General features: G+C 41.6%; 1 long non-coding RNA gene across 2 annotated transcripts; it reads left to right on the top strand.

Annotated features, from left to right (window-relative positions):
• Positions 1 to 336: 336 nt before the first annotated feature.
• On the top strand, positions 337 to 8256 carry LOC307214396. 2 transcript variants are annotated; one of them, XR_013838035.1, is made up of 3 exons: positions 337 to 1910; positions 2427 to 2667; positions 5936 to 8256. It is a non-coding gene; the product is annotated as an uncharacterized lncRNA (long non-coding RNA). The 2 variants fall into 2 exon arrangements; XR_013838036.1 differs by lacking the exon at positions 337 to 1910 and adding an exon at positions 2044 to 2063.
• The last annotated feature ends 18770 nt before the right edge of the window (positions 8257 to 27026 follow it).

Below are 27026 nucleotides of genomic sequence, written 5' to 3'. Positions count from 1 at the left end.
GACTGCAAGAAGATCAAACGTATCCATTCTTAAGGAAATCAGCTCTGAGTGGTCACTGGAAAGACAGATCATGAAGCTGAGGCTCCAATACTTTGGCCACCTCATGAGAAGAGAAGACTCCCTGGAAAAGACCCTGATGTTGGGAAAGATGGAGGGCACAAGGAGAAGGGGACGACAGAGGACGAGATGGTGGGACAGTGTTCTCAAAGCCACAAACATGAGTCTGACCAAACTGCGGGAGGCAGTGGAAGACAGGAGTGCCTGGCTTGCTCTGGTCCAGGGGGTCACGAAGAGTTGGACATGACTAAACGACTCAACAACAACAACAACATTGAGAAGCTGAAACATGTTCAGAGGAGGGCAACCTAGTTTATCAAGTCTAGAAACCAAGCCTTATGAGGAATGGTTGAGGGAGTTGGGTATGTTTACCATGAAAAAGAGGAGACAGAGAGGCCATATGATAGGCATCTTCAAATATCTCATGGGCTGTCACATGATAGAGCAAGCTTGTTTTCTCCTGCTCCAGAGGGTAGGACCCAAGCCAATGGCTTCAAGTTACATGAAATAAGATTCTGGCTAAACGCCAGGAAGAACTTTCTGACGATAAGAGGATTTGCTACCTGGATTTGCTATCTGGATAGTCAGCTGGGAAGAATGGACAGAAGAGAAGTAGCACACACACACACACACACACACACACACACACGTCATTAGACTGTATTGAAAATGTTAACTGCAGAACAATCTCCCCTGCCAAACCCCAACAACAAAAATAGAAGTACAGTGATAAAACTGGAAGGTAATTAGCAAAATAAGGCCCAAGTGATATGGTACACAAAGCAAAGATAGATGCATCTCTGACTACACCGCTTAACAGCTTTTTAATGCTATGGAAACACTGCGTGTTTCTGCTTTTCCATTAAAAATTTAACCAGAAAATGAATAGGATGGACTGAGTCCCATCCCTCCTGAGAACTGAGATGGACTGGACTTTAATGGGTCTGTCCATCCCTAGGAGCAGGCACCTTAAAGCGGGAACTGTCCCCCAGTAAATAGGGATATTTTTAACGTGTTAGCACTTTCTTATGAAAAATCAAAATTACTCTCACTGCAATGGAGAGCAAATGTGATTCAGCTGGGAAATGGTTAAATTTTTAAAGGCTTCTCTTGCGACTCTTATCGTGTTAGCACAGGGTGAGAGACCCCTTCTAAGAGCTTACTTTTCTTATGCACATTGCCTGCAAGTGTCAGAGACTCATGAATATGGAAATGTTTGTGAATAAGGCTTTCATTGACATTAATCCCTGACTTTGGAGCTGCAGTTGCAAGACTCTTGAGGCAAGAAATCAGATTTCCACAATGGGCAGTCTCTCATTAGCCGTGAAACACTCAATTTTATTTTATTTTTGAAAAATCTGATCGGTGTTTTGTTTTGATCACAGAGATACATCTAACTGAGAAATCCACTGCAGCTTGCTGAGTGACTGCTCAGTCCTATTGACTGTCTAGTTAAAAGCAACTATGAGTGGACAGACATTTGATAATACAGTGGTACCTCTGGTTACAAACTTAATTCATTCCGGAGGTCCCTTCTTAACCTGAAACTGTTCTTAACCTGAGGTAACACTTTAGCTAATGGGGCCTCCTGCTGCAGCCGCACAATTTCTGTTCTCATCCTGAAGTAAAGTTCTTAACTCGAGGTACTACTTCTGGGTTAGCGGAGTCTGTAACCTGAAGTGTCTGTAACCCGAGGTACCACTGTATGGAAATGGAGTAGGCTACTTCTGTTTGTTTTTTGACTGTATACCTTTAGTACACCATAAAATGTCTAGTCACTTGGTGGCTCAGGCAATGAATTATGATATTAGGTATTTCAAAAGTCAAAGCTCATATCTACCCAGTGGCGTAGCGTGGGTTGTCAGCACCCGGGGCAAGGCAAGTAATTTGCGCCCCCTAACCCATGGATTTGCGCCCCCTAACCCTAACCCCCAGATGTTGCGCCCGGTGCGGCCGGCCCCCCCGCACCCCCACGCTACGCCACTGTATCTACCACAATCAGTTAGGTCAGTGTTTCCCAACCTTGGGCCTCCAGCTGTTTTTCATTTTTTTTTTTATAATAATTTTTATTAATTTTCCACACAAATAGTAAAGAACAATATAAAACAGTACAACTTCAAGCTCATCAGTTCATTCCCTTCTTTCTTTGACTTCCCCATACCTCCCCATCCCTGCATCCTTGTTTAATAATGAAAGGGAATTAAGATAATGGACCTAAGGGTTGCTAAAGAATTATTAAACAAGGGCCTCCAGCTGTTTTTCAGACTACAATTCCCATCATCCCTGACCACTGGTCTTGCTAGCTAAGGTTGATGGGAGTTGTAGTCCAAAAACAGCTGGAGGCCCAAGGTTGGGAAACACTGAGTTAGGTGGCCATAAATAAGCTGCTGTCACTGTGACAATTATGGAGAGATTGCATATGAATTGCTGTATAAATGCTAACATCTCTTCTGTTATTCTTAGCCCATGGAAACGGGACCCATGGTCTTCTAGATGTGGTCGTAGTCAATCTCCAACCAGCATAGCCAAGGCCGGGGAGCTGTGATTCAAAACCATATGGAGTGCATGAACTTGAGATTTTTATCTGTCTATAGCAGCAGGTGAGCTCCTGTTGCTCTGTCCCAGCTCCTGCCAACCTGGCAGTTTGAAAGCATGCCAGCGCAAGTAGATAAATAGGTACCACTGTGGTGGGAAGGGAAATGGTGTTTCCATGTGCTTTGGTTTCCATCACGGTGTCCTGTTGCGCCAGAAGCAGTTTAGTCCTGCTGGCCACATGACCTGGAAAGCTGTCTGTGGACAAACACCCTTGGCCTGAAAGCAAGATGAGAGCCGCAACCCCACAGTCGCCTTTGACTGGACTTAACCATCCAGGGATCCTTTACCTTTTTTACCATACTGGTCCCGCTAGCTAGGGATGATGGGTGCTGTAGTCCAAAGACATCTGGGGACCCAAGGTTGAGAAAGGCTGTTCTGTAGCCTCTGTCAAAGCAACCCTTTCTGTCTATTCCATGAGGTCCTAGAGGAGAGCATAGAGGTCTTTTGATTTAAACATACCATCAGTTGCTCATTTGTGGATGCTGCAACAAAGCAATCCACAAGCAGTGGCATAGGAAGGGGTGTGCGGGGTGTGTGGGCCGCCCAGGTGTCATTACTGAGGGGGGTCACAAAATGGCAGCTCCCAGGCTGCTTCCTGGTGGGGGGGGGAGCTGCGCTGCTTTGCCAGCAGCCTTCCCCCCTCCCCCCTTCATTTTGACTGCTCCGGGGAGGCCTGGGAGGCTCCCCCCCCCAGGAAGCAGCCCAGGAGCATGGGGCAAAGGTGCGCCACCTGACCACGACTCCCAAGCCTCCCCTCAGCTGTCAAAACATGAGGCAGGCAGAGCCAAGCTGTTCAACACTGGAAAGAACTTCCTCAGGAGGAGGTGGCCTCTCCTTCCTTGGAGGTCTTAAACAGAGGCTGGATGGCCATCGGTCAGGGATGGTCTAGTTGAGATGCCTGCATTGCCCCAGGGGGGTTGCTAGATGACCCTCAGGGGTCCCTGCCAATTCTACAAATGTCTGGTGCAGGTTTGTGCAGATTTTTAGGTAACAAGTTGGATGCAAGGGGTGCCTAGGACTGCAGCCCATCTTATGCACCGCTGGCTCGGGAAAAGGTCCCACTGATCATGATGAGACTCGAAGGTGAGTAGATTGCTGCTGTTCAGTCTTGCTTTTTAAATAAATGTTTTCCTTTTCAGATAATATAGAGCATGGTGAAATCACAATAAATAAAACGTCCCCTTCAGTAGTTTCAAGCACTGCTACAGGTTCCACATACTATCTGTACTACATTGTTTGGTGAGGCAGCACCTGCACTTTGGAACTCCCAGCCTTTTACAAAACAGTCTTTGCTAGACTGTTTTCAGGCACCTGCTAAAAGCATTCTTGTTTAGGCAAGCATACACAGATGCTTAGGAAATTGAAGTAATTTTAATCTGTTTAAATATTTTAGTAGGGTTGTTAATTTTTCTTGATTTTACTGCTGTGGTTTTTTTTGTTCTGGTAAACCACTTTGCAGGTTGTTTTTTAAAATAATTTTTATTAAATAAACAAACAATAAATATAAATAAAATAACACAAGCCAAAACACAATCCATCCTGTAGATTTAAGTATCTTTCCACAGTCGCCTACTTGTTATCAGAGACCCAGAATCCACATTCCTTTGTAAGAGAATATGAAATAAAGTCAAACCATTTTTGCAGGCAAATAATAATGATAATAATAATATCAATGTTTGTGGCGGTGACAAGAAAATTTCAACACATGGTACCACCTGACCGTGCTACGCCACCGTCCACAAGTCTTGTAAATATGCCACTGAACATTCAGTGACGGAATGTTTTTGGGGGGTTTTGGAGTAGACTGTGGCTGAAGTGGGTAAAAGCAGGGAGTGTAAAAATAGAAATGACCAATATAGGATTCTTGGGGCGGGGAAAATATTTCACCAATAGATTCCATGAGTCCTCCACCCATCACACCTCCAGGATTTTGAACCAGTCAGCTCTGCAGGGTTGAGACCCTTAAAGCCAGATATTTTTCTTAAGAAATAAAAATAAGCCAGATCTAGAAATGCTTGCTCAGCATAATCCCTTACTTGTCAAAACATTTTCCTAATCAAGTACTGAATAAAATCAGCATTAGGATTTAGTCCAAATTGCTTATTTCATTTGAATAAGTGATTGACTGGGTTCCTGGGTGATTTATGCAGCTTGTCCAACTGCACAGGGAGGAAGAGGGTAAGGGAAGGGGAATCCATCATTTTCTCCTTCAAAAGACCATCAGTCTTTCTCATTTCTCTTTTCACATATGGGGTCATCTAAAAATTGGCAGTGTTTCTGAGCCAGTGGCATTTTTTGGGGTGCTTTGAGTGCTAAGACCTTCTTTGTGGCACATTATCTCAGGGGTGGGAAGCCATTTGTATCTGGCCTGACTCCTGTTAAATTGAAGCCAATATATAGTGAAACGGATTAATAGTCAGCAGAAAGATGTGAAGCTGCTTTAATCCTGAGTAAGGCCACAGGTCCATCTAGTCCAATGCTCCCTACTTGAATTGGAAGTGGCTTTCCAAGGTATTAGGCCAAGGTCTTTCATAGCCCATCAACTGGACACCATTTTTACTGGAATTGACAGGCATTTATCTCAGGTTTTTGAGAACATAAGAAGAGATCTACTAGATCACTCTGTAGGCCCATTTGGTTCAGCCTTCTCTTTTCATAGTGGCCAAGCAGATGCCTGTGGGAAGCCCAAAAGCAGGACCTGAGTGAAACAGCACTCTGCACACCTGAAACTCCCAGCAATGGATATTCAGAGGCCTTCCACAGACAAGGCATGTGTTGTACAACTGAGCTATTGCACTGTCCCCACAAGGGAAGGTTCATGGACCGGTTAGTTGTACGCTTTACCAACAGCAGGCTGGTGTTGTGCATGCTGACTCCCCACCTGTAATCTCTGGAGTCATCAGTGCTAACACATTGCCATTACATAGTCGTTTGGTCCTTATAAGCCTCTCTATTAGGATGATTCTGGGTTATTGGGTGGCAGGGGCAGCGGGGGGGGGGGGGGGATAGCTAGGACAGTGGTAGTATTTTTCCAAGGCGTCTTTATTGGATAAACAACCATTTAATAGCATGAATTTTAATGCTGATTTTTTGGCATTTAACAAGAGCTTCTATACTTTGTGCTGCTATTGATTATTTGTTCATTTGTTAAAAATGTGTATCTCGCTTTTCCAACAAGTAGAATGGTGTGATGTTATCTAAAACTGAAGTGTAGGAGAAAAAATTCCATTTTTATATAATATCATTTCTCTCCTACATGTGGATCCGTTTCAAAAGAAAAGAGTTTCCACTCTTTTGTTCTGTGATTGAAAATCAATCTCTTACCTCCCCCATGGAGTTGTAAAGTTTAGTTGTGATCCCCCCCCACCCCCCTTGTGCTGTCCTGAGATCAATGCTCTGCTGGTAATATTGAGTACAGAACATCTCTATCATCAAGCTGGCAATGATTTCCTCCACTCTCCATAATTCCCAGTGTGCTGAGGTGCTTGCTATAACGGAGGGGGTTGTTTGATATTTCATGAAGTTTAAAATCAACATGCAGCTGGTGAGGTTATTTTAAGCTCTAAAGTATGATGACACATTATGATTTTCAAGGATTGCATTCCATTGCTTTTAAATCATGTGACTAGATCCAAACTTTAGCCGGTTCTTGAGAATGAGTAGAAAGTACTTTGCACCAGAGATGGGCAAATCTGTCCTTGCTTATTTCTTTCACTTTTCTCACCTTAAGTGTCATTCATGACATTTCTGCATCCATTTGCATTTTTTTAAAGGCTTCACAAAAAAATTGTCAGCATTTTAGCACACGTTTCTCATAATATGCTCATTTTTGCAAGCCTAACCCCCAATATAAATCATTTGTATATGTTATTTTCATGAATATATATACACTTCCCTAATATATCCATTGCTCTACAGATTTTTGGGTTAGAGAACTGCAGTCCAAAATTTGAGGAAGTGCAAATTTTGAAAAATAGCTACATTTTGATGCAAGTATTGTTCTGGGAAGTGCAAATTAGGTAGATGTGCATGAAAATGTGAACTGAAATTAAATTTCCCCCATCCCTATTTTTGTAGTTATTTAACAAGTACTGAATTACTTCTCCATTCATTTTCAGACATTCTAATAATGCTCAGCTCAGATTGAAGTTGCACATTCCAGAGTGCATACGCTCCAAGCGCCCTGATCAGAGGCGAAGCTAGCTTCTCCGGCACCCGGAGTGGCGCACATGCTGTGTGTGAGGGCGGGGGGAGCGTTCCAGGGGGGCGGTGTGGCAATGTTACCCCCCCTCAGGGATGACACCTGGGGCGGACCACGCCTACCGCACCCACCTTCCTCCACCAGTGGCCCTGTTAATACTCGGATAATCACAACCCCCTCTTAAGCCATCATGGCTTGCTCTTTCCCACAGAGTCCCAAATTCCCAAGGGGCCCTCCGTTCGGTACAGTGTTCCAACTTGACTGGCAGTTCAAATGTGTGAGTCTCTCCAATAAATTTCTTAGATCTAAGCCTCCAGCTCTGTTTCCTTCACCATATGGTTTCACTTCCTGTCTTTATGAAAACGGATCCGGGTCACTTGAATGTCCCTTTTTTCTTCTGTGTTGTTGTTTTGTTGTTGTTGTTGTTGTTACACCACCCATCTGGGTGGGTTTCCCCTGCTACCCTGGGCGATTTCCAGCACATAAAAACATAAAACATTAAACATCAAAAAACATCAAACATTAAAAACTTCCTGATACAGGGCTGCCTTGAGATGTCTTTCAAGACAGTTAATGTCTGGTTTGGGGGTTAGTCTCCCCACTTTTACCTCCTTCTTCATGGATTCCTTCTCACTCCCTAACATTCTATCTATCCAATCCCTTGTCTTCTCTGCTCCAATTTCTATTTATTTCCTCTTTAGGTCATTCATCTTGCTATGGTGTCTTCCCATTCTATGTAGCTATTAGTTATTTCTTCCAGCTTTACCCCTCATTAATTACTTGGGCATCTTAGATGTTCCTAAGATGCCTGTCAGCAAAGCATCCATCATCCTGTTCATTCATCTATCTTTTGCAAAGAGCTCACCCACATTCAATTTCTCTTGTTTTCCAGCTTTTCTTTCTAAGATTTATATTTACTTCCCTTCAAGCCTAATCATCCAGTTAGTAGTAAGCATTAGAAGAAGAGATAGATACCCCAATATTTCTACCTAAGCACTCACTAAAACATGGACAGTGTATATCTTGCAGCCTACTAAGTACAGGTTCCACTTAATGTGCCTTATTCAGGCATTCAGAAGACTGCATGAAAGCACAAACGGGGGGTGGTGTGGGGTGCCTCATGCTAGCCCGCCTCCTAATCAGCTCTGCCCTCCACTCCTGATTTTTCTGCACTGGGTGTGAAGATCAAATGAATGAGTGTTCAGTTCGTTCCCATGCTCCAGAATGCTGCACAACCAGAGTTCCTGATTATAGGAATAAATCTAGGCATGCTCAGCAGAACATGTTTAGATTCCCCCTTTCAGGTATTCCTGCTCATTGCAGGAATGTTGTGGGTAGTATAAGCATCAGCACAGCACATGGGATGCTGTGGACAGGGCCAGTAGAGTGCCTCCACACCCCCAGCACATATTATTATTATTATTATTATTATTAATGAGAGCCAGTGTGGTGTAGTGGTTAAGAGCGGTAGTCACGTAATCTGGGGAACCGGGTTCGCGTCTCCGCTCCTCCACATGCAGCTGCTGGGTGACCTTGGGCCAGTCACACTTCTTTGAAGTCTCTCAGCCCCACTCACCTCACAGAGTGTTTGTTGTGGGGGAGGAAGGGAAAGGAGAATGTTAGCCGCTTTGAGACTCCTTAAAGAGAGTGAAAGGCGGGATATCAAATCCAAACTCTTCTTCTTCTTCTTCTTCTTCTTCTTAACCTGCCCTTTGCCCTAATGTCCCAGGGTGGGTTACAGCATTAAAATACAATATTAAAAATCACAAAAGTAAAGTGAGCCCTTAAAATTGAATAATAAAAGTAATTTATTATTTCTACTCCACCCATCTCCACCCAGGCACCCAACAAAAGATTAAAAATAGACACCTCAAGTGTTAAAAGCTAGGGTAAAGCACTCATATGTTTTTTGAGTACCTGAATGGAGTTATACAGTAAGTTCTATTGAAACTAAAAGAAACAAAAATCATGGGACACAGGTTTGTATATATGTTCCACAGTTGGAAAGTTTGAATAGGTTTTCAGAGGATAAAGGGAATGTGAGTTGTGTAGAAGTCATCAAGCTTTCTGCTAAAGTTTCCAGTGAAAAGTCCTAATTAACGAGATAAGGGTTTTATGTTGGTAATACCTACTTCGAAACATTAATGAGAATGCATGTTCACAGTTCTGGTGAAATGTTCCTGCTGGTTTATCCCTCTTCTTTAAATATGAGTCACACAGAGTGTCATCTTAACTGTTGGTTTAGATCACTTAGCAGGTGTGAAATAACACCTACATGGTTCATTCTGCAACTTTTGAAGATGGTGGTGATGATGATGATAATAACAACGTTGTAGCAACCTGGTTGTGGAACTCTTCCAGATGTTGTTGGATTACAACTCTTGTCAGCCTTACCAGCATGGCCAAAGATGAGATGATGGCAGCTGCAGTCCAATAATATCTGGAGGGCCACAGCATTTCTACCCCTGAATTATACTTTAGAGCTATACAAGTTGAGTGGTGTGTGTGAAGAGTAGGGAAGGGGAGGGAGAATGCAAAGAGCCAACTACATAAAATAAGCCCTGGTCTTTAGCAGCAGTTTGCACACATCAACACCTTCTTATGGCATCTCCCTCCACTACCAGGATCAGCTCCATGGTTAAGCACTGTGACATGCCCACTTCAAGCGGTACATTATGCAATATCATCAAAAGACAGCAAGAATAGTCAATTATCTAGTTGATTTTATTATTGCACCCCTAACCTCCCCCCCAAAAAAAACATTCCCCAAGGTGGTTAACACAGCAATTCTAAACAATACACATGTGAATATATATGAAAAACCAAGCACATTCAGCAAACAGCCTATGTGTAAAATCAAATAAAATCAATTTTAAATTAACTTAAACCTGACCTAAAACTTACCAGCAGTTGAGAGTATCCTAAAAGCAATTATCCCCCTTTGCCTTCAAAAATATAACCAAATAAAATTGTGTTTACCTGTTGTTGTGGGTTGCCATTTAGATTTTCTGCCTCAGGCACCAAAATGTCTTGGGCTGTCTCTAAGTAGTACTGTGTGTATGTGGGGGAAGTGAATGTCTGTTCATGACAGAATGTAATAATGCATCATTCATAAGAGAATCAATAGCATCAAATCAAGATACTTCAGAGCTAGTCCAGAAGGCAGCCAGGGACATTCAGACATTAAGCGCTTCCATTTGCTGGCATTAAAATCAAAGAGGAGCTACAGTTGTTAGAGATATGAATGAGAAATCCAAGTCTGGCAGCAGGAGAAAGAGAAACAGGGAAAAGGAAATCATAGAATTCTATCCTATCAAACCAGTCTGTTTTGACATTTTCTTTTAACATCCTTATTACTGTGTGTTGGTAAGGGGTCTCCCAAAGCTCTTATTTCCCATCCTGCCCATAGAAGCCGTGACTCTTCTCCACCTCTTTCTGCATCAATTAACATTTCAGTCAACAAAAGTAGACAATGTGATATTTGAAGAGCCAATATTTTGAGATGAAAGGGAAGTCAAAAGTGAAAATCAAGCCACAAAATGTTTATTTTGTATTGAAAGATGGGTAGATGTTAGAGGGAGGAGCAGAGAGCCATCCCAGTGTCTAGATATGATGTGCTTATTAAACAAAGGAATGGGTTGTTCCAGTTTTATAGGTGACACTTTTGCGCTTCAAAGACCTAAGACTTAATTTTGATCCATATCATACAAACAGATGACGATCTCTTATACTGCTTCAGACCACTGGTCCACCAGACTGTTTTCCCACTCTGGCTGGTGATAACTTTCTGGCGTCTGACGTATCTTTCCTGGCCCTGCTGCCAGTGATTCTGTTTGGATAAAGATACTGCTCAGTATGTAGAATCAGAAATATTGTTCTTCTTGAGAAATTAATTATATGTCTTCTGAAATATGATATGTGGCAATTGTTCTGCCTGCTTTCTTTCTAACAAGGCATCTCATAGCAGGAAGTGGGGGGGGGGGATTTCTTCCACCTAACAATAAGTGGTAGCTTTTGTTAATTCAAGTATGAGTTATTGTCCTTCTGTAACTCAAAAAATCACCTACCTTGAGGTTTTGGTAACACGCCAATTTATTTAAGTTTATCACTTAATAAACTGATAACTTAAAATGTAGATGATTAATCACCTAGCAATTCTTTAATTGGTTGAGAGTCCTACCACATGCTGACAGGGTCCTACAATGCCAGAAGCATTTTGCATAATCTTTATGCATTCCTAGACCTGCCAAAACACCTCCTTTAAAGTAAATTGGATGTTGGGCAACTTCCTACTTGAAATGAAGGAGTAGACCTCAGTGGTTTAGAACAAGTTGCCTGAGTTTGTTGGCAAATGAAAGACACATATGTGTAACATTCTTGCAACAGTGTGTGAGCTTCATTCCCAGAGTCACTGCTTTTCTGTAGGAACCATAACTCCATTTGGAAATTGGGAGCCCATTTGTTTGTAATGTGAACAAATGTGAATTGTAATGTGAACAAGCATGTGAACACTCAAGTATCATAGAACAAACACAAAGTGACAATTCTGTTTTTTGGATTTAAATGCCATTTCAATCACTACACCCATTTTCAAAAAGGGCAGGAAGAAAGGTTTATTTGATTGTTATTTTTAAGAGTTTTCTTTTACCTTTCGTACATCACATTGAAGTGGAACAGACTCCCTCAGAAGGTGGTGGACTCTCCTTCCTTGGAGGTTCTTAAGCAGAGGTTGGATAGCCATCTGTCTTGTATTATCTAGTCATGGACTTTGAAGATGCTCAAACTCAGGGAGAAAGGGAGAAACGTGCTAAGAGGAAGGCACATTTGGCAAACCCTCACCGTGATCAACTCCCACCTGGAAACCTATGTCCCCAGTGTAGAAGGATGTGTGGATCCAGAATTGGCCTCCACAGTCACGGACTCACTGTTAAGACTGTGTTCATGGAAGACAATCTTACTTGGTTACGAGTGATAAGTCAAAAAAGAAGAATATCTTAACAGGTCTCTGAAGTCTAATTCTATACAATATATGTCACATTCTAATTCTATATAAAACATGTCTTAAAATGGATTATCTGGATGAATCAAGTTATTTTCCCCTAGTTCTCTCTGTACCTTAGGGAGGAAATGTTTGAGGAGTTAATGGAGATCATTTGGGGTTTATCTGAGAAACAGGTACTTCCAAGGACTTCTAAGGAGCTGTTATTTTTCCCAAAGTCCTAAAAAAGCAGTAGTAATTTTCAACAGAGCTTGATGTTTATTCTCTGTCCCAGCTTCTTACCAAAAAACAAGCAAACATTAAAACTGGAGGAATATACAACATTGATTTTTTTTTATGGATGTTGTAAGCAAACTTGTCTAAAAATTTTAACTCCTAGTTTGACCACAGATTACTTTTTGTGCCATATGTTGAGCCTAAAATCACTACCTTTACAAATGAGCAAATTTATTCTGTTATTCCTGTTTAAGTTCAAAATACTTTACTGCCCTTTTAAGGACATTGTATTCAATGCAAAATATTATTCATTATCCCCCTACAAAACACCAACAGTGTAAATGTTGGTATCTTTAGTTATGCGTGTGCTGAATGACTAAAAAGGTATCAAGATTTCTGTCAAGATAGAGCAGGCTTTGAACTGAATGTCACAACTGAATGTCTGTGAATGACAGAAGCACATATTTTTCAATGCAAGTAATTGATGCTTATTAACATTAAATCAGAAAGCTTTACTGTGCATCATTGCAGACTCATAGAATAGTGAGAGTGAAGTTATTGTGGCTTGATAATACAGGCAACCATAAAAAAGACTTGACACTCAAATCAAAATAGTTTCTCAGTGATCTGGATTCTTTTTATTCATAAAAAAACTTTTCATGACAAAGAACAAAGCCCAAATGGATTCCAATTGTGAACAAGCTGTGAAACCCTTTTACAATGGTACCTCGGGTTAAGAACTTAATTCGTTCTGGAGGTCCGTTCTTAACCTGAAACTGTTCTTAACCTGAGGTACCACTTTAGCTAATGGGGTCTCCCGCTGCCACTGTGCTGCTGCCACACAATTTCTGTTCTCATCCTGAAGCAAAGTTCTTAACCCGAGGTACTATTTCTGGGTTAGAGGAGTCTGTAACCTGAAGTGTCTGTAACCTAAAGTTTCTGTAACTCGAGGTACCACTGTACAATGTAATTACTTTACATGTGTCAAAATTACCTGTAAAGAAACCTGTATTGTGTTGTGTTAATGGGACCTGAACTCCAGCCCCAATCATGATGGTTTTAGAACTGGGGAGGCCAATAGCTCAGTTTTAGTGCTCATAGCCAGTTCCCCGTATTTTGGGGCAAGGTGAATCAGAGCCGCCTATGAGAACTCAGCAAGGACCTGTTATCCTAGCAAAGGCCAAGAGAAACTGGGAAGTTTATATTCTCTCCATCAGCTCTTCTCCCTTCCTTGCCATCAGCAGGGTTACAATGCACACTGGGCACTCTTCCTGACTAAGCCCCTAATAATGAAGCCTTCTGGCTGCCACTTGAGAACTCCTCTGTTGGCTCTGGGCTTCTTGCCCAGTGCCTGGAAGAATAAAGATGAAGTATGACAGTCTGTGATCAGGGTTGGGGTGTGGGGAGTGGGGAAGCTATCCTTGGGGCTGGGTCACCTACCTATACAACAAGTGACAACAAGTTCTTCAGAGTCCTCAGTTGTCCTACATGCCATATGGGAGCAAACTCCTATTTTGTGTGAATGAGTTCACATCAGGGTGGACTCATACTAGGCTGGACTCTAACATGGAGAGTGCAATTTCTTTCATGCAGAACATTTCTTGCTGTCCCCAATTAAAAAAATACTGGATGGCAGAATTGCACACTATTGTCTCCATGAAGCCCTTCTGCTACCAGAACAGTCAGCTTTCTAGGTTCATAAACAGAATAAAAGTGTGCTAAAACATGGTGTTTTGAGATGAGGCAGTGAGAGGAAGAGTACATCCTCTCTTCTCCCATGGCTCAGCCAGATTCCTCTCTAAGCCACCAGTTGGGCTGAATGGGTGAGCAATGGTGGGGTTGCAAACTTGCTTGGTTTAAGAGAGACTGGGCAGTCTGCAAATAAGTCCATTTCCCACAACCCAAGAGCATCTTTGGTTTATGCATGGGTTGGGAGGGTCAGATGGCAGCTCATCTCTTCTGATGTTGCAATGCCAGCATTCAATGAACAAATTCTGTGGAATCCCTGACACTGGGGGCTGATACTGTGTCAGAACTAGATTGAAAAGGTAAAGGTAAAGGACCCCGACAGTTAAATCCAGTCATGAACGACTCTGGGGTTGCAGCGCTCATCTCATTTTACTGGTCAAGGGAGCCTACGTTTGTCCGCAGACAGCTTCTGGGTCATGTGGCCAGCATGACTAAGCTGCTTCTGGTGAAACCAGAGCAGCACACAGAAATGCCATTTACCTTCCCACCAGAGCGGTACCTATTTATCTACTTGCACTTTGACGTGCTTTCAAACTGCTAGGTTGGCAGGAGCAGGGACCGAGCAACGGGATCTCACCCCGTTGTGGGGATTCGAACCGCCAACCTTCTGATCGGCAAGCCGTAGGCTCTGTGGTTTAACCCACAGCACCACCCGTGTCATATATATATATATATATATATATATATATATATAGTGAAAATCACATTCCAATGAACACAAGTATGATGGCTCAAAAATCCTGCAGCCACCCAGGTATTTGTAGCAAAAGTTATTTCACAACTCACATATGGCTTCCAGGTATGCAATTATATAAACACCACTCCTTTTGAAATTTTACAGATTAAATTTTATTGCTCTTTGCTGGGGATTCCATCCTGTGTGCCCAATGTAGCAGTTCACCTGAAAGTTGGACAAATCCCAGTAAAGGACCCCGACAGTTAAATCCAGTCATGAACGACTCTGGGGTTGCAGCGCTCATCTCATTTTACTGGTCGAGGGAGCCTACGTTTGTCCGCAGACAGCTTCTGGGTCATGTGGCCAGCATGACTAAGCCGCTTCTGGTGAAACCAGAGCAGCACACAGAAATGCCATTTACCTTCCCACCAGAGCGGTACCTATTTATCTACTTGCACTTTGACGTGCTTTCAAACTGCTAGGTTGGCAGGAGCAGAGACCGAGCAACGGGAGCTCACCCCGTCACGGGGATTCAAACCGCTGACCTTCTGATTGGCAAGCCCTAGGCTCTGTGGTTTAGACCACAGCGCCACCCGCATCCCCAGAACTAGATTATAGGTTCACAAAAGAGACCTGATGGATCAAAACAAAGGCGCATCTTGTCCAGCATCCTGTTCTCACAATGGCTAACCATTGTGTAGTCTAGGCTAGGCTAGATGGACACATATTCCAAGCTGGCATAAATCAGTCTCTGGTGTCCTTATGTGCAGCCTATTCCACTTTGACCCATTGTCTTCAGTGGGATCCACATATAGGTAAGCCAGTTTCTTTTGACATAGTCCTACTTCCTCAGCTGAATACTTCCACCCTGCAAGCAGTTTCTTTGGTGCGAAGCATCCTCTGTTGGTGGCACTTCTACAGATAGATTTGTGTAGCTGCTGCTTTGAATGTCAACCTATACGGCTAAATGGAGTGTTCCACATCCAAATCTGTCTCATTAAAGCACATGCAACTCTTGTTAACCCCTGTAGATCAACCAGTTACTGAGTGTGCTATCCTGCTAGAAGTCCGAGAGCAGAAGAGGCAACCTGTCAGGCCCTGGTCTAAGGGGCCAGAGCACCCATGTTGCTTGTTACCTTCAAATGTTGTTTGAATATCTCCAAAGGGTTGAGGTTGATAGTCAGGTCAATCTAAAATTATTTTAATGGAAGATGCAAGCAGCCCTCAGAAACATTGGTTTCTTCTGTTTGCTGTAGTAAATAGAGAAAGAGTGATTTCCTTGAATTCTGATGGCACAGTCCAAAAAACACACCAACCAACACAATTTAAGCTTTGATTTAATAATATAGAATTGCTCCCTTTTTCAGTGAAATGGCTTGGAGATATGAAGTATTACTTAGTCAATATTACTGTCTCATTTATAAATGACTAAGTGGAGTTATGCTTAAAGGAATTTTTATGTGTTTCTAAAAACAAATATATGCAACATTGTGAAATTAAGACTGCAATCTTTTCACATGTTTACTTGGGATTAAGTCCTATTGGACTCAGTAGAATTGGCTTCTAGATAAATATGCATAGGCTTGAGTCTCTTTGAGGAGCATCGCTGACTTTGGAAAAATGGTTGAGAATTGGAAAAATTGCAACTATTGCCACTGGATACCAGTCCTAATTCAATCTTTGTAATAAAATTAAAAAAAATAAAAACATATGTGTTTAAGATCATGAATGATGTGGAGAAAGTGAGTAGAGAGGGGTGTTGTTGTTTGTTTACTTCTCTCATAATTCTAAAACTTGAGGTCCAATGAAGTGCGCGCTCTCTCTCTCTCTGATAAATTTCAAACTGATCCATTTTTATGTTTGCTGATGATTTTTTCTTTATTATGACAATAGTCAGAAACAGAGTTGTTTTTATTGACTGAATAGGTCACCTGTAACCTTTAAGAGAGTTTAATTTGGTGTCCTGTCTGTGCACATGACCTGGCCACGCTATGTGAATCGACATGATGTTTTTAAGGATAGGTAGCTAAATGTTCAAATACTGAAGAGATACAGACAAGTTGCAACTCATTCTGTATCATGGTAGAAATAGGTTATTAAAAATATATACCTGCAAATTATTATATTTGACTGATTGGCTGCTGACAAAGGATCGTTTGGGATCAAGGGTGGTCTAGAAATATAACAGTAAAAATAACAACCCAACAGTAATAATAATGCTCATTAGAACAGGAAAACTTAGATGACCTCAGCTTTATGTCACCAAGCACATGCTTTAATTTTACCTGTTACCTAACCTCAGTCACACGGGAGCCTGGTTTTTCCATGCCATTCCAGTATGCTTGGATCAGGGGCACAATGGCCTTGCCACCTGGAAGCGATAGTGCCAGCAACAGCCCTGCTGAGTACCAGGGTGCTGGCAACTACCTGAGGATGATGAATGGTGATGCTAGGCCTGGTAGCCACCTAAATTTACCCCCTCAGTTGAATGTGAGAGTTGGTCTAATGCTTCAAAAGGCAAGCAACAACCTTTTCCTCCCCTTCAAGAAAGTAATGCAGCACTTCTTACTTCAATTCAAAAAACTCCTCTCATGGGGAAGCTAAACTGCTCATAACCACCTTTGGAAACAAATGCTTTCTGTGAAGGTAGAAAATAAAGTGTGAATTTTCAAATGAGCTTTGCCATTTATGTCATGCATCACACACATTCTGCACAGAACCTTGATACAACATGATGTTTATGTCTCCTGAAAGTAAGTATACTTGCACTTAGGAGGTTTGTGGATCATTGGCATTTAGCGCTTAATGTCAGCTCTTGCTTGTAGAGTTAATAAATACAAACACATTCTCAATAGACATGAATATTCAAGCATTAAGTAGGTGAACTTTATCTGTTTCTGCCATTAGTGTATGTCTCTTGATAAATTAGGCAAACGATATCATACTATTGGAGGGTACAGGATATTTTTAATGGAGAGCAGCAGTGCAGACGTAATTTTCCTGAGGGCATCTTTTCTGAGCCATCAAATTCAAAGCTAGAATTTGATGGCTCAGAAAAGAAATACGGACATATACAGCTACAGAGAACATGTACATAGGTTAAAATTAAACTATATAAGTTAGAGTATGGTAAATAATGCAGATATAAAACAATTAAAATATGTAGGTTAAGACCTTAACTGCTAATTTAAAATATGCATGTTAAGACATTGGGCATTAGATTCATTCAGAGCTTATCTCCTTAGTTTTATAGCAACAGCATGGAACTTGGCCACTTTTAAGGTAATTTCTGGTTCCCTGTCCTCTATTAGATATTTTAAGTAGTGGTCATCAGATCAGCTTGGGGTTTGTTGCATAATTGGAGTGATAAATAACGAATGTACAGTATGTTCCTATAGTAATGAGAATATAATAGGACATGAGGAACACTTTAAACTTCCTTCAAACTGCATGGGCGTATTCGCTCTGAATATAGTTTACCTTCAAATCTGCCCTGCAGTGATGCAGATGGTAGGACACAGAATCTGGCAAGGGTAAAAGATCTTCTAAATTTGAGTATATCTACCTTGGATAAATACCCACTGAAGTAAAGCCCCACCCATTCTCTTTGATTTCTGGGTACCTGGTCATTTCACACACATGGCATTGCAATTCAACACCCCAAATATGTTGCTTAATTGTGGATTTGACTTTCTCATATCCAGAGGTTATCACAGTCTAAGGTGGGAACCCTTGGCTTCTCAGTTTCTCTTGCAGTGAGGACTTCCAGTTTGTTAGATGTGTATCTATTAGAGTTAAAGGGGCCAGACCTACTGAGAAGAAAATCAATTTTAGCCAATAGTGGATCTTCAGAATCTGTATACGAGACATAACTGGGATTTGTCCAACTTTCAGGTGAACTGTTACATTGGGCACACAGGATGGAATCCCCAGCAAAGAGCAATAAAATTTAATCTGTAAAATTTCAAAAGGAGTGGTGTTTATATAATTGCATACCTGGGAGCCATATGTGAGTTGTGAAATAACTTTTGCTACAAATACCTGGGTGGCTGCAGGATTTTTGAGCCATCATACTTATGTTCATTGGAATGTGATTTTCACTATATATATATATATATATATATATATATATATATATATATGACACGGGTGGTGCTGTGGGTTAAACCACAGAGCCTACAACTTGCCGATCAGAAGGTTGGCGGTTCGAATCCCCACAACGGGGTGAGATCCCGTTGCTCGGTCCCTGCTCCTGCCAACCTAGCAGTTCGAAAGCACATCAAAGTGCAAGTAGATAAATAGGTACCGCTCTGGTGGGAAGGTAAACGGCGTTTCCGTGCGCTGCTCTGGTTCACCAGAAGCGGCTTCATCATGCTGGCCACATGACCCGGAAGCTGTACACTGGCTTCCTCGGCCAATAAAGCGAGATGAGCGCCGCAACCCCAGAGTCGGCCATGACTGGACCTAATGGTCAGGGGTCTATCTATCTATCTATCTATCTATCTATCTATCTATCATCTATCTATCATCTACCAGGAAAAATATTTAAACCAGCAATGGTTTAAAGACAGAGTGGGAAGAGCAAATAGTGAGCCTCTTCCCACTCTGTCTTTAAACCACTAAAAGATGTTTAACAAACAGTAGATTAAATGAATAAAACTGACCGGGGGGGGGGGGAGGTTCAAAAAGGCTGTAGGGACAACAGAATATAGAGTGTTGGCTGCATGAGGCTTTGGCTTATTTCTCTGTTTGGTGTTGTTGCTGCTCCCTCAAGAGGAGACCCCACACTATTCTCTGCAGTGTAGAAAGCAGATGTTAGGTATCTTTGTCACATGCTAGTGTCTGAAACCAGATTGGAAGAAGGAGAGAGACGAGTGTGGCTCATCCTCCAAGAACTTCAGAAATCCTTTTGTGGGGATAAAATGGAAACATTCCAAAAAGCATGCCGTAAGGATAGATGGAGTTATAGACTGGCCCGAGATCACCCCGTAGGCTTCGTGGCTGACTAATGATTTGGTTCTGTGGGCAATGTCCAATATTATGTCCACTAGTATTCTAGACACCCAGACTTGTTCAGAGTCAACTACTTGCTTTGCTTGCATTGCTTTCAGCGGGATGGTATGTTGTGGGGAACTCTGTTTGAATGACTCTCTAACTGCAAACCACACCATGAGTGTTTGTCTCTTGCAGCAGAACCCCTTTCCTGCTACAGTACTTTGAAAAACTGCATTCATAGTATTATATAGTATGGGTGCAGAGTAAGTCTCAAGAAGAGACAATACTGGGCTAAATTGGATCAGTAATCGAACTTAGTATACGGAACTCCTTATGTAAGAGAAAGCAACAGTTTTAAAATGTAGTCTTGCTGTTCATAGAGCTAATATCTGAGCTGTAGTAGGAAAAGAGGGAAGGTGAACTCAGGCCCTATGCCACCCTGACCCCCATATGCAACTCCCAGCAGCCTTGTTCCTCTGCTTTGGAGACCAGGTTAAGACAGTCTTTAAGGCATCTCTTTATCTAAACCCTCCATTTCTCACTGAGTCTAGTTCTTCCATTAAATTGGCCTTATGACCCACAATTACAAACTGAAACTTGGGCAGAACATCTTAGATAATCACATGGAAGGGTGATGGTGCTTTGTTCATGGGGCTATTTGTATGAACTTTGTTTTCCCCTCACAGAAATGGCTTTTTTTCAAATGACTGGTTACGGACAGCTTGCCTAAAATCCTAGCAAGCTTCCATTCCTAAACTAGATTTTTTTAAAAAAGAAACCCCAAATGTGAATTGCCTACTGCCATTTCAGCAACAAAGAAGACATCATTTTTATTATAGTAAGTGGCTATTTATAGATTGTGTGTGAGAAAGAATAAATTTAATTATGCATTTCTACTATTGAGGAAAACTGAAAGAACTAGGAGGGGAAAATCAGAGCAGTTCTTCAGCATTATCTTGTATCATTTGAGTCTTTGGTATAATATAAATAGTAGTATCAGAAATTTAAGTGGATGTGACTTAATTACCGGTACTTGATATAGTTTGATAGGACTCCTGCACAGGCATAAAGGGATGTTTTCCTTTAACCTACCAAAGACACATTTTCTGAACCATTTCTTCAGAGTTGGATAGGTAGTTTATATAAAAGTCAAAAATCCTAAAGAGAGTGAAAAACTGTGGGTTGCCGATTAGTCCTCTTTCCTTAGGATCCCACTCCTATATTTAACTGAGAGTAGTAAGTCATTTTTGTCCCACACTAACCCATGTCAGACTCAAAAGAATTATTTTTTTACATGCTTACTTAATGCCTTCTGCAGATATACTTTTAACTTGCTTTTATCATGTTTTGTCTCTAAAAGTCCTAGGTGAGTGAACAACTTTGCATGATTTTCACTGAATTTGTCATCTGAAAATGTTGAACTAGGTTGATATATTTCCAAAGGCCACTCAAGTGAAAAACAACATCTTAGAGAGTTGCGTGCTGAGTTACCCCAAAATACCCCTACCCCAATAACTCACACATCACTCATAAATTTTTGTTTAAGGTTTTTGGCATAATATTGGCCACAACTTTATTAAACATACAAATTGTGAGTGGTTGCTTAGGCATTGGTTATGACTATCTGTCCCCCCCACCTTGGGGGACAGCACTGACTCCCGGATTCCAGCAAAAGCCAGTGTGGAGGAACAAGATCAGGGATAAATGGAGCTGCGGCACAGACCCTCAGCTTCTCCCCACATGCTCCCAGGGGCTTACGCGGCCCAAACCTGATTCCAGGGGTTTGGACGAAAGGATGGTAAGCCCCTGAATTCCTTTAACGGAATTCCCGTGCAGCAGCAGCATTGGAGGGGCAGGCACAGCCAATCCATACCCCTCCACCAACCAATTTAAATCAATGCCTAACCGCCAACCTTACAAATTGTGACAATTCGCTCTGCTGTTTTTTAAATGTGAAATTACTCTTCCCAGTAAATTTCATGTCACTCAATTGTCACATATGAATGAGTAATATAATGACTAGTTTACAGCACAGAATTGGCAGAAAGCAAGTCACAGGTATTAATCATACCTCATAATGTTTGCCAGTGCAGGCTGACCTGCAGGCTGCTTGTGAGAGTTATCCTGTTACTCAAAAAAGAAACGCATGTCTTTTGGCAGGGTTTGCCATGCAAGAGACGAACCAGAAGCTCCATGTGAGGAAGCTGGTTTTATAATCTCCTTTATGACGCGGGTGGCGCTGTGGTCTAAACCATTGAGCCTTGGGCTTGCTGATCAAAAGATTGGCAGTTTGAATCCCCGCAACGGGGTGAGTCCTGTTGCTCTGTCCCAGCTCCTGCCAACCTAGCAGTTCGAAAGCATGCCAAAAAGTGCAAGTAGATAAATAGGTACCGATCTGGCAGGAAGGTAAATGGCATTTCTGTGCGCTGCTCTGGTGATGATGGTCCATTGTGCCAGAAGCGGCTTAGTCATGCTGGCCACATGACCCGCAAAAACTGTCTGCGGACAAACGAGATGAGCGCCGCAACCCCAGAGTCATTCGTGACTGGACTTAACTGTTATGGGTCCCTTTACCTTTTTACCTCCATTCGCCAAGGAGAAACCCTCTCTTGCATATTTGGGTTAACTGCAGCTGTTGCTTTATGAAGGAAAATGCCATTTCCAGCGAAGGGAGTCAACAGACTGGCCACGAGTAAATGACCATTTACAGACTGATGTAGGTTTGAGCCATGTGCAGTACCTAAAATGGGTAATAAATGTGGTGTCCTCCAGATTTTGGGGGCTACAATTAGTTGACTATAATCAAAAACATATTGAAGAAATTAAGAAATCAGGAGCTTTTGAAGTTGACCAATTGTAACTTTGGGATGTGATAACATTTGCTAATCTTTTTGATACACTTTTACTTCTGTGAAATATGCAGTGACTTTTCACTTTAGGTAAAGCTTTGTAGCAAAATATGGATCCTTTGCTTCTTCCAAGAAGCTTATTTTTTGTCAGTGCTCTGTTGATAGCTTCAAAATTTCCTCTTCTTCCCCCTACTCCCAAACAGGAAGTGATAACTTTATTGGCAACTCCAATGGAGGGATCATAGAGCAAAACAGACTAACTGGCACTACAATATAAAGTATCACCACATTATTGCATGGGACTTGTGGCTAGGAAGAGTGCTCATAAGAGTCTCTTCAGAAAGAGATGTGTGATCTCACTGCAATGAGAATTATACAAGGGCCTTATATACAAAGCTCTTTCTGTCATGTTTCACCAGGAAGCTTTCAAAGGAAAATATGCTCTAAACAAGGTGCCAAGCTGTTCAACACATTGCCAAACACATTGCACTCAGGATACTGTCTCTGTTCGTCCAGTCTGAACCAAAATTCAAGGTAATTCTTGGTTCTTGATATCTTAGTAACGATTGAACTAGAAACTTGGCAATTCATCCCAAAGGTCATGACCGCCCCCAGCTGTAGATGTGTTAATGGAGATTCCTCAAAATAGCATCACCATTTGTGCACTATGATCTCAGTGCCTTCCTGAGTCTTCATGCCAGGACTCTAACGGCAGTTTCTTTGGAGTGCCTTCACAACCACTATGAAGGAGTCTGTAGGATATCTGAGGATATTCATGAATATGAACAGCTTTTCATGGATGAAAATAACTTGATGTGAATCCAGCCAGAATCAACACATCTGCTACAAACACTATAAACTGAAGCTAAGCACTGTGAATGTGTTTTAGAGAAGACAACTGACTCAAAAGAAGATTCAAGGCTATATTTTGTTGTTGCTAAATTTGCAATTAGCATATGTTTTTCTTACCTCTCAATGCTTGCCTTGTTGGGAAATTATCCAATTCCACTTTTGAACTCATTAATGCCTCTCAGTTCAACTGTGCTATTTTTGACCCTCATCCAGTTTTCCATTCTCTTGTCTGTTTTATTTCTATTTTTTTGATCTTGTCTGTTGAATATTTTTGCATGCTTAGGTGTGAATCAGCTTTATTTTTCCCCCCTGATGGCATTAAATGGTTCCAGTAAGGTCATCAGTCATGAAAGACAACTTCAGTTACTTATGTTTCCATTGGTGCCTGCCTCGAAACATATATATCACAAAATGTAACCCCTCAACAATTTCCTTTTAAATGCAGCCTCTATTTCAGGACTCCTCTTTGCCCCACCTAAAAGAGAGCTATTATTAAACCGTTGCAAAAATGTGATACTTTGCAAAGATGTGATACTACTTAAGATCCACAGAAGATCTCCAACCCACAGAATGGGTTGGAGAATGTATTCTAACCTGCTAATGGAATGCCTCTTCATAGCCAATACCTCAAAAGAGGTTGAAAGGTAACTAATCTTTGACAACTTTTATCTAACTCCTTTGCTCGAACTGTCAAGCAAAGGTTCAGCCATCGTACCAACATCCAGCACTGACCAAAAGGAGAAATTTCTGGGGAACCCCAGAGAAATCTGCCTTATACTAGTATTGTTTATTCTTTTTAAATTTATGATTTCTTCCTCACCTTTCTATACTGAAGCGTATTCTTCTTTCATCTTATTTCTCCCAAATGCTTCTAGGCTCCACCATGTGCTGGTGGTGTGTCAAGAGCTAGAGGAGGAAGAGACATTTGTGGGAAAGAATCTGGCAACTGTCTGTCACTTATCCTTTCAGTCTTTGAAAGGGGAAAAGTTGTGCTTGCCTAGGTGGGATGTGCACAACTGTTGGTTGGTTTTTCTTTTGGGGACCCAGCACTGAAAGGAGAAAAGTCGTGACCTACCCCTGACAGCTGCTCCTATTGCTCTCTTCCCCACCACCTGGGAAGTCCAAGAGTGGACTTCACTGAAGGTCCCAGGGGATGGCCAGAGCCACCATTGGCCCACCATGGAGGTGCTCAGGTGGGTGCTGTTTGGGGGATTCCGGAGAGAACATTGTCCAGGCCTCCCTTGAATCTGACACCTGGCCTGGAATAATCTATAATTTAAAATTCAGTTTAAATATGTTTTAAATAAATGTTTCCAGAAACTGAGTTACCAGATACTGGATTTCAGATAAGGGATTATCTTCTCATTTGATTATTTACTCTTATATGGTTGGTAGGAAATAAAAACTTCAGTCTGTATATTTATCGCTCTTCTAATACATTTTGGCAGTGCTTTCTTTCCTTAAAAAAAATGTTTAGGGGTACTCTCATTTTGACTCAAGAAAATCACAATTGTATAGTTCAAACTGGGAAAAATAAATACAGTAAACAGACAAAAGTACAAAGATTCACAAAATGTTTAGGGGTATGTGTCCTCCTGCGTCCCCCTAAAGATTTTGTGAATCTTTGTACTTTTGTCCATTTACTGTATTTAAAGCACTGCATTTTGGTAACAAGCCATGTTTTTATACCAAAACATCCAGTTCTATAGATGCACCTGCACAAAGAACAGCTTCGACTAACATTGTTACAAATCCATATCGCCACAAATATCCCATCTGGCTTTACTTTGGCTTCTTCTGGTTCATTTTAATGGTACGTCCCAAAAGTTGGCATTTTGGATGCTGGAAGTTTGTGTGCCTGTTTTTGTTAAATTATAAACTGTTTGTATTCCCCCCAATGTTATTTATTGATTTAACATTCTGTAAGAATCGAACTACTGGTTTTACAGAATATTTATCAGATAACTTTTCTGCTGTTTGCCTTTAATCTTATTTATCAGTTTTTAAATGTTTGCTGTATTGCACTTCCTTTGAATAGTCAGTGAGGCACAAATGACACTGAAATTTAAATTAAAGGCATGATCCAGTGCATGAAATATGAAAAACACAACTTACCTTGTACAATGAAGGAAACAGGAAAAAAGATCTTGCATGTTTATAGACACCACCAAATAAAATAATATTTTAAATGGATTTGCTACACATATTACTGTGATTTAATATATTTAATAAATGAGTCCCAAACAGTGGAGAAATCTGAACAATGAGCATCACTTCTAGCCACTCAAATATTACCTGTTAATTACTCTGATAGCAATGAACAGAATTGTTTTGAGCCAGTTATCTAGAGTACAGCATGAAGAGTCTGTCCAGTGTTGAGCGATTACTAATCAAGCGGCTACCTAAATATGTATAATTATCTGTTTAAAGATAAGATCCATATTACCTTTATCAAAAATAGACAAAATACACTGTTTAGAGTACAGAATAACATTTTTACCTGTAAGTGTACTACAGCCCTGCCAGAGGTGGATTTCGGAGAGTGTGACTGGTTCGGTTGCACTGGGCGCAGTCTTGGGGGCACTGCAGCAGATGCCACAACTATTACATAGAACAGAGCATGAGAGGCAGAGAGGGGCCAAATTTTGCCATCGCACAGGGCGCCCCAAGGTCTGCCACTTTTAGCGACTGGGCAGAGGATAAGGAAGATAGTATAGATTTACAACAGGGGTTTGAGGGAGGTCACAGAGGCAGATGAGGGGGAAAGTTGGGAAATCATGGGAGAGCCAGGACAACACCCGGCTGACACATTCTCATTAGAAAGCATTCCACACCCTCCATCTCCCAGAACCTGGCGGGCCTTAACAGTAGGAGAGCAAAGAGCTCAAAGACAGAGGGCACCTAGCAGCACCTGTAGAGGAGATGATGACAATGACAAATGAGGAAGTGGAAGAGAAGGGCAGGGCAGAGATTCAATTGAGGCAACGCCATTATCCAAGAGACTGGGTTCTATAGCCTCTCTCTGTAAAGTTTGAAACACAAAAGGACTGTAATAAACTTTCCCTTGTCTTTATACTTTCCTGGGCGACCAGCCAGGAGCCGCTGACAACCACTGGCCCCACCAGTGCAAGGGAGATCCAGTTCTTGCAATGTGAGCCAAAGGATTGATGGAGGTTGATCTTTTAAGTCACTCATTTGACATACTGGGAGTGTTTTAGTTGGGAGGAGAGCAGAGCTCCAGACAAATGTTGCTTCCTTAATAGAAGAGTGCATGCATCTACTTGGTTGAGAGTATTTGCTGCTGTAATTTCAGTTTGTGTGGAGTGATGGCAGGGCCAAATATTTTGACTTTTTGTCTCATGTGAATTGTGTGTGCCATAGCAGCATATGTTGCAAAATTGCTCTTGTCTGGAGGCAAGCTGAGCTGGAAATGGGTCCCCAAGTAAGAAGTTTAAAAACAAGTGGACTAAATAAGTGAATTTCACTCACTGACAGGTGCTAATTTTATTGCATTGTGGAATGCCCACTAAACTCATGATTAGTGTCTTTAGGTTTTTGCTGGTGGTACCCAGATTCCTAACTGGCATCCCCACAACTGGCTTTTCTTTTTTCTTAGGCAGCTGCGTCTTTCTTTAGCCTTTGATGACCTAGAAGCATATGGTAGCTCTGTATTTCTACCAAGTACCAACAATCCTGAAGCAACTCAGTGAGCCATTCTTACTAAGTAAATTGCAGTATTCCTAAAGCTGATTTAAGCTGCATTAGGAGGCAAACCGATTTCCCTGCTCGCTTCTGTGAAACTAGCACTCCAGATATGGATGTAAGCCAACAGCTTCA

The sequence above is a fragment of the Podarcis cretensis genome, assembly GCF_951804945.1.
Source record: "Podarcis cretensis genome assembly, chromosome: 4".
In the NCBI taxonomy this organism is placed as follows: domain Eukaryota; kingdom Metazoa; phylum Chordata; class Lepidosauria; order Squamata; family Lacertidae; genus Podarcis; species Podarcis cretensis.
Note: the sequence above shows the minus strand (reverse complement) of the source record. Positions and strands in the feature narration are given on the sequence as shown.